The following is a 13,031-nucleotide window of genomic DNA, read 5'->3' on the forward strand; positions in this document are numbered from 1 at the left end:
CATTGCAACTGTTTTGTCATAGTTAATTTTTAATCCCACTATTACCTCAAATTGGTCTAATAGACGTGTTAATATGGGAATGTCTGTCTCTGGGTTTGCCATATATAATAGCAAATCATCCGCAAATGCTGAAGATTTCACTGCACAACTGCCCAATTATATTCCTTTCCAATCCTTATCATTTTCAATGTGTCTTATTAAAGGGTCTAAGGCTAGATCGAACAATAATGATAGTGGGCACCCTTGCCTTGTGCCTCTAGCCAAGTAAAAGGAGTTGGTGTTTCTTGAATTTATGGTTAAAAAGGCTGTTGGGAAATCATACAATGACTCAAAGGCACATCAGATTTTGTCAGATAAATTGACCCAATCCACCTGAATTGGGTCAAATCTGATTAAATCTCACAAGTGTAAGGGGCCCTTAAGAGCCTCGACAAGTGTGCCCATGAGATCCTGTCAAAGGCCTTGTCTGCATTGCAACTTATTACGATATTATGTTTTGCCTTTGTCGCATGTGTTTGGGTCATTGCCGCTAATAGTGTGCGAACATTATGTGTTGAGTGTCTGTTTCCGACAAAACCATTTTGCGTAAGGTATAATAATTTGGGTAACAGCACTTGCAAACGTTGTGCCAACAATTTTGTGAATATCTTTAAATCCTGATTTAGGAGAGATATAGGCCTATACGAGGAGACCAGGGCAGGGTCTTTATCTGGTTTCAAAATTTGTTAATTTTTTTAATTAAAATGTAATTATGTGAACAATACAGTGCGCTCTCTCAATTACTTTGATTAATTGTTCTAGTGATTTTATAAACCAACATCGGGCTCTTGAATTGGTCCTGGTTATGAAAATACGTGAGCCAAAAACACTATGGCTCCCTCGTATTTTTATAACCAGCTTCGGATTTCAACAGCCTGGCTGTAGTGGTCCCCCGGACAAAGCATCACCACTGTGGCTGGTCAGTCCTGGCCAGGTCCCTGTCATCTATCTTGACACCTTGCTTCAGTCCATTTGTCCAGCAGAATCCAGTTTAGACCTGTGGGAAAAAAATATACTTAGGTCCTCCAGTGTACATCGGTCCTCTTTGGTCAGTAGTATGCATCCAAGGGGTTAAATAATAAAACATAAGTGCTAGGCCACACCCCCTTCATTTGAGGTCACACCCACCATCCAGTAGCTTCTCCCCATTTCCAGGATGGCCACATCTTAGGTGTGGCAGGTCCCATTTTGAAACGGACAAAATTTGGTATGTATGCCTACCACAATGATGTACTGGGAAGTACTGCCATGAAGTATAATATATGTCTGATAGGCAGCCCCTAATGCCCAAATTTGTTAATTGTGACAGAAATCATCTTGCACAGTGGTCTCTGAATGGTACTGGAATTGTCTGTACAAGCATGTTCAGCATCATCATACTATTAACATTTCTGCACTCAGGAGGCAAAGGTTAGGGTTAAGGTGTGGGAGAGTTAGGCTGGGGGGACAGTTTTGGTCAGGAAAGGGGGATAAAGGTTAGGATGCTGGGAAGGGGAGGGTTAGGTATAAACTGCAGGAAGGGAGGTTTAGAAGGGTAGGGGGGAGAGTTAAAATACCACCTGGGTGCTGGGATTCAGCGCATAGGAATGCCACTGTTAGTCTTATGAACGCCCCCTCCCTAAATGTCAGCATACCGATACTATCCGATATATGGGGCAGTACGGACGGTGTAATGGTTGGCATTACTGCCTCACAGCACTGAGGTTATGGGTAAGATTCCCACCATGGCCCTAACTGTGCAGAGTTTGTATATATTTTCCCCGTACATGCGTGGGTTTCCTCCGGGTACTCCGGTTTCCTCCCACAATCCAAAAATATACTGGTAGGCTAATTGTCTCCCAACAAAAAAATTAACCCTAGAATGTCTGTGTGCGTGTACATGTGGTAGGGAATATAGATTGTAAGTTCCACTGGGGCGGGGACTGATGTGAATGTTCCAATATTCTCTGTAAAGCGCCGTGGAATATGTATGCGCTATATAAGAAACTGTTAATAATAAAATAAATATACATGGATCAGGTGGCAGAGATGAAAGTATAGTTACTGGCCACTTCAATCGTGCTACTGACTCATTATAAACTGGATTACAGTTATTAGGCAGCATGCTGGACCGTTCAAAACCATATGGAAATATTGTTTATTAGCATCAGACTATTTTAAATCTTTCCAATCAGTGATGTTTGCGCACAGGTAGTGGGCAGAGACAGGTTACGGGAAGGGTAATATTGTGCATTAGGTTTATGACCCACGTATTTAAAACAGAGACACTTTGAAGTAATTGACTGATGCCAGACCTCTTGGCATGTCACACATTATATCTAATGAATGGTTATATAACCTCTGATGCTTGTATACACAATCTTTGGCAATCTCATTTACATTTATAATCACAGTGCAACACCCACAAATACAACATTACTTATGCCCCTTTCCCACTGCAGCTAAAAAACGGTAAATTGACGATTTTCAGCGCAATTTACCGTTTTAAGGCTGCAGTGGGAAAGTGCCAGAGTTGAAATACCGTTTAAAGCTAAATGGTATTTCAACCCGTTTTTAAAGCAGAGTCCTACACGTTAAAATAATGTTTAAGAGGCAGTGGGAATGCCTCTTAAACGTTATTTAGCCTCCAGGCAGTCCCAGTGCCTGATGAGAACTAGTAGTTCTCACTTTGTGCATTTGAAATGAGTGCACGTGCATAATAATGAGCCACTCATTACATATGCCCATATGTAATGAGTGGCTCATTATTATGCACGTGCACTCATTACATATGCGCAAAGTGAGAGCTACTAGTTCTCATCAGGCACTGGGACTGCCTGTACCCCGCATGGACCCTGCATGGACCCCCGCTGCCTCCCCACTGCCCTGCATCCCCCTGCAGGTAAGTACAAGGGGAGGGGAGGTGGGGGCACAGGGCAGGTACGGGGGGGTTAGGCACTCTTTACACTTGGGGGGGGGAGGGATTAGGCACTCTTCACACTGGGGGGGGGGGTTAGGCACTCTACATTTTACACGGTTCACTGCAATGGGAATGGTACTTAAATGGTATTTAAAACGGTAATCTGCTGCAGTGGGAATGCTAATACCGTTTTAAATACCATTTAAGATTACCAGTACTTTAAACTGGTCTGCAGTGGGAAAGCAGCATTAGTTTTCAGCATGTATACTCCAGTAATAATAATAATAATAGTGTTATTTATGCCCCTTTCCCACTGCAGCTAAAAAAAGGTAAATTGCCAATTTTCAGCGCAATTTACCGTTTTAAGGTTGCAGTGGGAAAGTGCCAGAGTTGAAATACCGTTTAAAGTTAAATGGTATTTCAACCCGTTTTTAAAGCAGAGTCCTACACGTTAAAATAACGTTTAAGAGGCAGTGGGAATGTCTCTTAAACGTTATTTAGCCTCCAGGCAGTCCCAGTGCCTGATGAGAACTAGTAGTTCTCACTTTGTGCATGTGTAATGAGTGCACGTGCATAATAATGAGCCGCTAATTACATATGCGCATATGTAATGAGTGGCTCATTATTATGCACGTGCACTCATTACATATGCGCAAAGTGAGAACTACTAGTTCTCATCAGGCACTGGGACTGCCTGTACCCCGCATGGACCCTGCATGGACCCCCGCTGCCTCCCCACTGCCCTGCATCCCCATGCAGGTAAGTACAAGGGGAGGGGAGGTGGGGGCACAGGGCAGGTAAGGGGGGGGGTTAGGCACTCTTTACACTTGGGGGGGAGGGATTAGGCACTCTTTACACTGGGGGGGGGGGGGGTTAGGCACTCTACATTTTACTCGGTTCACTGCAATGGGAATGGTACTTAAATGGTATTTAAAACGGTAATCTGCTGCAGTGGGAATGCTAATACCGTTTTAAATACCATTTAAGATTACCAGTACTTTAAACTGGTCTGCAGTGGGAAAGCAGCATTATATAGCACTTTTCTGACAATAGGACGCAAAGTGCTTTACATTGGCCTTTACAGAGCACACACACACACACACACACAAACAACAAAACAAGCTTAGATCAATCAAAAAATAGATCAATTCAAGTTGACGAGATTTGAACGTGTCAGATAGTTTGAACATATTAATATCCTTTATTTATATGGAGCCACAAGGGATCCACAGGGTCTAGAAAAGTAGGCAACCCTGAAGTATCAGCGTGGCAGTATATAGCAGGATTTGGTGTCATCCAAGATGGTTTAAGTGAGAGAAGGAAAATCACATGAGGAAAGAGGGCCCTGCTCGTGAGGGCATACAGTCTATTTGATCTTGGTTCAACCAAGTTCTAACTAATACTGTATGCACATGATTGAACCACATTATTATACCGTTTACATGTACCTGTATTTAATTAAAAAAAAAATGTTTTATTGATAATAAATGTAAAAAATATTTAGACATAATAGAAAAAAATTTACAAAAAAATTTAAGCCTAATTCAGACCTGTTAGCAAGGCAATTTTTGCAGATGGACAAAACCATGTGCACTGTAGGTGGAGCAGATGTAACATGTGCAGAGAGAGTTAGATTTGGGTGAGCTGTGTTCAAACTAACAGAATAAATCTGCCAGTATTTATCCTGCACAGAAACAAAATAACTCCCCTAAATGTAACACATGTTACATTTACCTCACCTGCAGTGCAACATGGTTTTTTCCATCTGCAAAAATTGCAGCCTTGCTACCAGGTCTGAATCAGACCCTTAGAACTTGACTTTTTTGTTGAAATTTCCCAGTGCAGATACAGTATGTGTTAGAGATTCTTATTGATGTTACCATTGGTCATCATAGAGGACTAAGATGGGAATATGTCAGCACAGGTCAATTCTATAGCAACAGAGGTCCTATTTATGGCTTATGCACCTGCTCCCAGCAAACCTAAGATGCATTAATGGAAGCCTGATTAACAAGCGCAGCTCCGAAGTCTGTGCATGCAGGGGAATCTTTGTGCCGCTTAGAGCCATCCATTAGTACTACCGATGATGGTTTGCAGGCACAGTTATTAAGCAGTCTTTAAGAGTTCAGCACAGAAGTAAAGAAAGATTCCATGGGCCAAATGGAAAAATCCCAAAAGCCCCAATTTGCATGAACCAGTGCAATTATGAGAAATAGTAATTCGATTTAAGACTGAAATTAAAGCCAAAACAATCCGCACCAGCTCCCACAATCACGGGGATTTTATATTTTTCACCGACCAAGGTTAACATCCATTCAGACATCATTCATCTATATTTCCACCAACATGCGGCTCAGCCTTATACACATGCAAGGGCCTGATTCTGTATGGTTGGTATTGCACAGCTGCAAGTAAGCCGCTGTGCAAAACCATACAACAAATATTTGAAAGCTGCAGGTGCAAGTTCTGAAACTGAAGAAACAGCATTAGACAACTATCATGACCGTAGTCAATCAGATGTAAACGGAAACTTACTCAGACTCACTGCAGCATGTCGATCATTCCAGATGTAAAAGTTCTTTAAACTATCGAGGTTGTTTACAAATCTGAATAAGGCCTTGTGTGTTTTCAGTTAAAAAACTTTTATACCAACTCAAGCGCTCTCAGATATCTCAAGCGCTCGCAGATTAAAGTCAGTCTCTGCTGACTTAGATCTGTGGCACCCCTGTAAGGGAAGAGGGCGGGCAGCTGACATCCAGTGACATCAGCTGCCCGCCCCCCAGCACCCACGTCACTGACAAATTACCATGGGAACACACAGATGTTTCATGGGAACGCCCATGAAACACTGATCGTTCCCATGGGTGCAACCCATTTCTTGCCCCGCACCCCCTGTCCGCACTGCTGCATGCAAACGGGTCAGCGAATAATCAATTTGCTGTGCTATGCACATGTGCACTAACAAAACATCACTCTCCTGTGCGAACTTGCAGGGGAGTGATCAGATTAGAATGAAGGCCATAGTGTACTAGGTGCTTAGGATTGACATTTTTTGTTACAGCAGAATTAGTATATAGTCACAGATTAAGCAAAACTGTTCGATATGAATGATTCATAATTGTGTGTCACTTATGCCGGACCTGTTTTTTGCCTTTTTACACTATGTTTGCATTTATCTGAATTTTGGTACTATTTCCTCCATTGTGCTACTTTTTCCACATGTTAAGTTTGATTATGGGGGCTGATTCAGTTCCCGATGCAAATGGCACAAAGGATGCAAAGTACTAATGTTCTGTACTTTGCGCATGTTAGCTGGCCCATACTGCCCATGTGCAGTATGCGTCTTGCGTCCTCAAATGCCCTACATCTGATTAACAGCCTGCAGCCACCTGAAGACAATGATAACAGTTGTTTCCCATAGCAGAATTTTCTGTCCCGTTTAAGGGAGCCGGGGGGGGGGGGGGGGCTGTGTAACTTCCCGAGTGCAGTCAACATGCCCCGTCTGGCTAGCAACCGTTCTGTTATCACCAAAGGTCCATATGCTCAAGGTCAACATTGACAAATTGTCAACATTCACAAGGTTGACGGTGGCAAAAGCTTGACATGAGGTGATTTATTTATATTGTTTAGGGTACAGTATTTACCCTGTTTACATATTCCCTCTATTATTTTACTTACAGTATATATATACAGTATATATAACAAGACAGTAACGGGGCAATGTTTGTACTTGTGTATGAATACAATTACTATATGCGGGATCAATATCTTATGCTTCTATTTAATTTCTCGAAACTGAAGAAAATGTTGCTATAAACAAATATAACTAACTAACCATGCTCTAGTGTGTAGTACGTTTGTGAAGCATTTCATGGTGGAAGGTTCCCTAGTGCATGAGGAAGTACTGTATACCACAGCACCAGGATAACAGTGTAGAGGAACGCTAAACAAACACCTACAGCCTCAGTACTACAGACTGGTTTTCAAAGCAGAGAGCAGATCAGGTCACAGTTTTCCTGTTATATACAAGCTGGGTTTGCTATCAAAAGTTTGTTTGTAGTTTAAGTGCTGATTTACCCGTCTACAGGAAGGAAACCAGTCCCTGATGTGCATGGGTCACAATGTCTATGATAGCGTGAGCCAGTGCTTGTAAATGTTTAGTGGGCGAGAAACACATACAGACACATGGCATTTTCATCTTGAACGGCTTCTGTCCCTTTCCATAAGAGCCACTACGTGCTTGCTCTGCACCCATATTACAACATGCAGTAATGTATTACTCTCTCGTTATGTTACTTTTTCTAGCAAAGAAGCACACGGTCCACATAAGCCAGTAAGACACCATACTAGGGGCGGGATGTATCAACATACATCTCCGCCCTTCGCACTGCAGCCGCCGCGATGCTGCCGCATATGTACTAACATATGCGGCCAGCATCGGGCTGCGGTAACGGAGACCCCCGCGATACCTGTGATGTTGGCTGCGGGGGTCTCCGTCACCTACCGGCGGCTGCCAGCGTCCCCCTGTGTCTCCTCCTCCCCCCTGAAGCCGGATGTCCTGCCGGCTGTCACACCAGGGGGAGGAGATGATCACAGGAGGACGGGAGGGGGTGGGCGCGCGTACGGCGTACGGCGGGCGGCGAAATAAGCCCATAGGCTTCTATAGGGTATCGCCACCCAGCTTCTCTAGTGATGTCAGGATTCTGGCGCTGGTGATTTGCCTGCCAGTCTGGATTCTGTCACTTGAATTTCGACCATTGGCATTTCGATTGCCAACAGAATAGCAGCGCTTAAATTATTCTATAACAACAAATGGATGCGTAAAAAATTTTAAGTTTAATAACACACAATATATAAAAGAAAGCAATATTGCAGATTATTTAAAAGTGAAATGAAAGAGCTAAGTGGCAAAGGGGACCTGTATGTACCATCACCCGTTCGCCCCATCTCCGCCAGGCAGGGTATCGCAACCTCTGGGTGACGATACCCTGTAGAAGCCTATGGGCTTCTATCGCCATCCGCTGCCCGCGCAACCCCTCCTCCCATCCTCCAGCAATCTCCTCCTCCCCCAGCAGGTGTCACAGCCAGGAGGGCATCGCCACCAGGATGTGACGGAGACCCCCGCACAACACATTACAGGTATCGCGGGGGTCTCTGTCACCTCACCCCGATGCTAGCCGCATATGTTAGTACATATGCGGTAGCATCGCGGCGGCTGGGCGGCGATGTATATTAATACATCCCACCCTGTATGTCTTCAAAAAGATCTATTTTGTGTTTGTACTAATCAGCTGTATCTGCATACAAAATACTATATTAAAGGAAAACATTGTAATGTAGCATTTTATATGCAGATACAGCTGCAGTCGCACACAGAAAATCTGTGTACTTGTTTCCTAGAACGGCGCCAACGATTCCATCGTATGGCATTGGTAGTGAAATCTCATCACTTCGCATTGCATCCCCCGCAATATTGCGGCATGCGATGCGATTTTTAATTGTACAAGCACACAGATGGGTGCTTACAATGTGATTCCATCATTTAGTGTCACCCCCAGTGTCAACGCCACCCCCACTATCAACGCCAACTTGAAGCATGGCGAGCGGCGGCGGTACACGTTCTCCACTATGCACGTCGGCGTGGAGTTGATATTAGATAGTGTGGCGAGCACAGCGCGCCCGACGCGTGTCGAGTACAGCAAGCCCCGCGAGGGGACACGGATTACTTTACATGTATTCTGCGTCCCCTCGCCACGCTTCGGGCTCGTATTTCGCGTGCGCTCGCGTGCGCTCGCCATGCTTCAGGCTCGGTGGCTCGCTGCGCTCGCCACACTATCTACAATCAACTCCACGCCAACGTGGATAGTGGGGGTATGAAAAGGTTGAAGGACGCGTACCACCGCCGTTTGCCACGCTTCGGGATGGAGTGGATACTGGGGGTTACATCTCATTGTAAGTACCCATCACATCTCATGGCATGGGTTCTTGTACAATGAAATATCGCATTTGCTGGCATGCGATCCTTTGCAATATTTAATTGTACAAGCACTCCTGTGCATTTAACATGGAGATTGCATCGCATCGAACAGCACTAAAAACGGTACGCAATGCCATGCGATGGGCGCCGTGCTAGGAAACAAGTACCGAAAATCGCTTTGCCACATATCATTTTAAGGTCCATTTTGGAAAGGGGGTGATGTACAAAAAGACGCTCAGCAATATAAATGTGCACACACCTCGGCTCAACTGTTTATCGTGACTGCAACAATGAAGTGGAAGGACATAGTATTAAGCATAAACAGTAGTTTCTAGGATTCAGTCTTAGAACCTGCCATATACTGTGCAAGTCTTTTTTGCTTTTTGTTTGGACCCTCCTGTTGCTTAACATTTATATGGACGCATTATCTTTGTTTCTAAAAGCTTCCTTCCTGGTCAATGTTCATATCCAGTTTCCTTTCTGGAAACCATGATCTTGTGTCCTGTGTATATATTATACATACAATGTATACAATTCTGTAAAAAAAAAAATGTGCTTTGGCTATACTGGACCTTTTACATTAAGACTAAGTTGTCTTAACATCACTATGAGAATTGATTTATATAATGCACGTGTTGGAAGCAAGGGCATGTGCCCCAACTGCTCTCACTGCTAGTGAGCGAGACAGCACAGACCGAATGAGGAGAAATGGCTGCTGTAGTAAGTATGGGAGAGTGAGATGGGACAAAGCCAAGAGGGGGGGGGCATCGGAGACCAGTGTCAAAGCTAAGTGGGGAGTGAAGGTTGTGAGACTGAGGTGACGCTAGATAGACATTTGTGGCATTCCTTCTAAAATGAAAATCAAATATTGTTGCAGAACTTCCACAAATGTGTTGAACCTCTAGGTTGCTTTACTTTCACTCTTTGATCCATTTCATCTCAAACCAGCTCAACGTTGTTTAAGCCTGAATATTATGCTGCCGCATGGCTGGACTGGTACCAGAAATCGTCCCTGTCATTTTGAGCCCAAAGGCCCACCCGTTGTAGGCGGGATCCTTGCATGAAGCCGTGCGGCGAAAGGGAGGTGTGGTCTCATGGAAAGGAGGAGTTGCATGTTATGGAACACACTGTAATGCCCATTGCAGAATATGACACAGGGGGAAATTCTCTAAGAATCTATGCCCCTCTTCGCCGCCTATCGCATTTATAATTATCGCATATGTTCTAACATATGCGATAATTATAGCAAAGGACAGCTCTTGCGTTAAGAGCTGTCCTTTGCGGTGAGAGTCGCCGGGTCCCAGCAGGTCCCGGCGGCTCCCCCCTCCCTCCCATATCCGGCACTGCTGCGCCGGGCTCTCCTCCTCCCTGCACCCGGAAGAGGATCAGTGCAGGGAGGAGGTCACATGTCCGGGCAGCACAGCTCTGTGCTGCCCGGACACAGGTGAGGGGGCGATGTGGGGCGGCGGGGGTTCGTGCGGGGCGGCGGGGGGTCGGCGCGGGGCGGCAGAGGGTTGCGGTAGAAGTCCATTGGCTTCTATGGGGCATCGCCAGATTTTTCTGGCGATGCCTTCCGCCGCGGTAACCCGGCGGGGGATGCTTACAGCATCCCAAAATGCGGTAAAAACCCCGTTAACAGGGTTTTTACCGCATTTCTAGCTTAGAGAATCTCCCCCCTAATCTGGAACCCACAGGCTGTGCGCCCTGTATAATAATAATAACAACTGGACCCCACAGGCTGCTCCCCCTGTATAATAATAACTGGAACCCACAGGCTGCTCCCCCTGTATAATAATAATAACTGGAACCCACAGGCTGCTCCCCCTATATAACAGGACCCTACAGGCTGCTCCGCCTGTATAATAATAATAACTGGAACCCACAGGCTGCTCCCCCTATATAACAGGACCCCACAGGATGCTCCCTCTGTATAATAATAACTGGAACCCACAGGCTGCTCCCCCTATATAATTAATGGATCCCCACAGGCTGCTCCGCCTGGGGGTACTTCCGCGCAGGGTGGGATGCAATGCAGGTAACAGCGTTCCTAGGCATTAACACTAGGGGTAGCTGTGAGCAGGGTTGGGTTTGCAGTGAGGGGTGGGGGGGGGGACGGACAATATGTTTAGAGTAAATGCTGTAGTAGGTGGGGGGATTGATTGAGTCAGGCTGTGAGGGGGTATGTAGTGGCTACTAACCTGGAACTCTTATGCTTGATCAGAGGGCAGATGCACTCTGACTGCAGATACAGTACCTCCTGCGCTGTCCTCCTGTTACCGAGATCCCTCTCATGCAGCCTGTGCTGGTGGTGCCAGAAGACGCTGGGACCCGCACTTACTGGTGACAAGCTGCACAAACATGTGATTCCTACACCGAGTCCCCGCATCAGCGTGCACACACTGCTGCTTGGCCTGCAGGAGCTGTCACTCACACGCTCCACAAAGGTCCACGGGAGGCCCACAACACCACTCTCTCTGTAGCGGCCTCCTGCACTAGGAATGTCCTCAGTGCAGGAGGCCATCGGCCATGTTTTTGCAGACCAGTCGGAGACTGGTGGCCGCGCACAGAACAAATTCGGCCCACCTGGCAATCGGCCCTTCTGGCACTTGCCAGAAGGGCCAGATGGCCAGTCCGGCCCTGTGTTGCCCTCTCCATGAGTTGAAGCCTACCATTTTTTTTCCAAAGGTAGTTCTGACATAACCTTAAGATATGTTTTGGGTCAATCACACTTTCACACTTTCATCTCCTTGTTAGATAGTTGGTGATTAATTCAATTAGGTGCGAGTTTGCGAAAGCAAATTTCTGTCATGAAACTTGCATACATTGCACCCAAGAAATGCCAATTCACAGTACCCACAGTGGGGATGTGCAGCTTTTTTACAAACATTAAACTGGGAAAAGTGGGAAAACCATCGTGTCCCACAAACTGGTAACTGTGATAGCAGGCAGCTAGTAGCCATAAGAAATGTACTATAAGGCTTTTCCACTTGTTATTAATTGTGCAAAAAGTGTCCGTAAAGTGGAAAATGCCTGTAATGTAATCAGTGTTTTAATACTGCTTTGTAAAAATTTGTTATAAACCCTTTTAACTCTCATCTGCAAGACAAAAAACCATCTTCCATCAACACAATGCCCCCACATACCTAGCTCATGTCATTTACCCATTATTGAGCTTTTAAGATAGATTTTCCCTTAAATCTACAGTTACATATATTATTAAAACCATGCTTGCCGACTTTCTGATTACCCTCTCCGGAAGAGGGCAGCCAGCTCAGTGAGGCAGGGGGGTGGGCCCATTACCGGGAGTGAGCGGGGGTGGAGCTACGGATGGCTGATCTGTTTGGAGGCATGGCTAGAGTGATTGCGTCATTTTAGCCACGCCTCCCTCACCGTGACCCACGGACCCCGCCGAGGGTCGGTTCGCTGGAGATGGAGGGCAATGCAGGAGGGTAAAAGTATTGTGAGCTTGGAATTGCAGGACCCAAATCGCACCTAATTGAAATGTGTCATACACTGGGAAACCATTATTTCATGTACTCATCAGCATGATGAACCAAAAATAGACCAGACAAACCTCTTTTTCTTATTTTACAATCTATTTAATTACTTTCTGGCAAACAAGTAGCTCTTATCTTCACAGTTTAACTGGAGACTTGCTTAGTATAGCCATTGTTAAGTTGTGCTTGAAGCTATTGTCCAATGTGCTGTACGTCATGTAAAATGTTGACTCTCATAAACTTGTATAGTGATCCCTTGTGACAAAGGAAAGACCTACAGTACACTCGTACTTTATAATGGTCTGTCTGTTTTGCTTTGGGAATTGCCTTTTCCTGCCATTTTGATAGCTGGACAATGTTGTCCAAATAATGCTTCAGAGCAGGGTTGAAAGAAAAACAAGTCTAAAGAAAATACAATAAAAAAAAAACTGTTTTATTAAATTGGGCACTAGGACTAAAGGCATCACAAAGTCTGACCTCTTAACTGATGACATCACCCCTGCAATGCATATTATTGTATGATATGTTGGGAAGCTAATACCGCTTGTACTGTTACTAGATACACACATGTATAACTCATTGTAGTGAATAGACTGTTATTATACTGTAATGGCAGCAG

At 45.1% G+C, this 13,031-nt stretch overlaps 1 protein-coding gene across 1 annotated transcript in view; it reads left to right on the forward strand.

Moving 5' to 3' along the window:
- Positions 1-13,031, forward strand: part of ITGA9 (integrin subunit alpha 9) — a 445,717-nt gene that overhangs the window by 61,380 nt on the left and 371,306 nt on the right. The gene's annotated exons all lie outside the window — the stretch shown is intronic.

The sequence above is a fragment of the Crinia signifera genome, chromosome 5 (assembly GCF_055691185.1).
Source record: "Crinia signifera chromosome 5, ASM5569118v1, whole genome shotgun sequence".
In the NCBI taxonomy this organism is placed as follows: domain Eukaryota; kingdom Metazoa; phylum Chordata; class Amphibia; order Anura; family Myobatrachidae; genus Crinia; species Crinia signifera.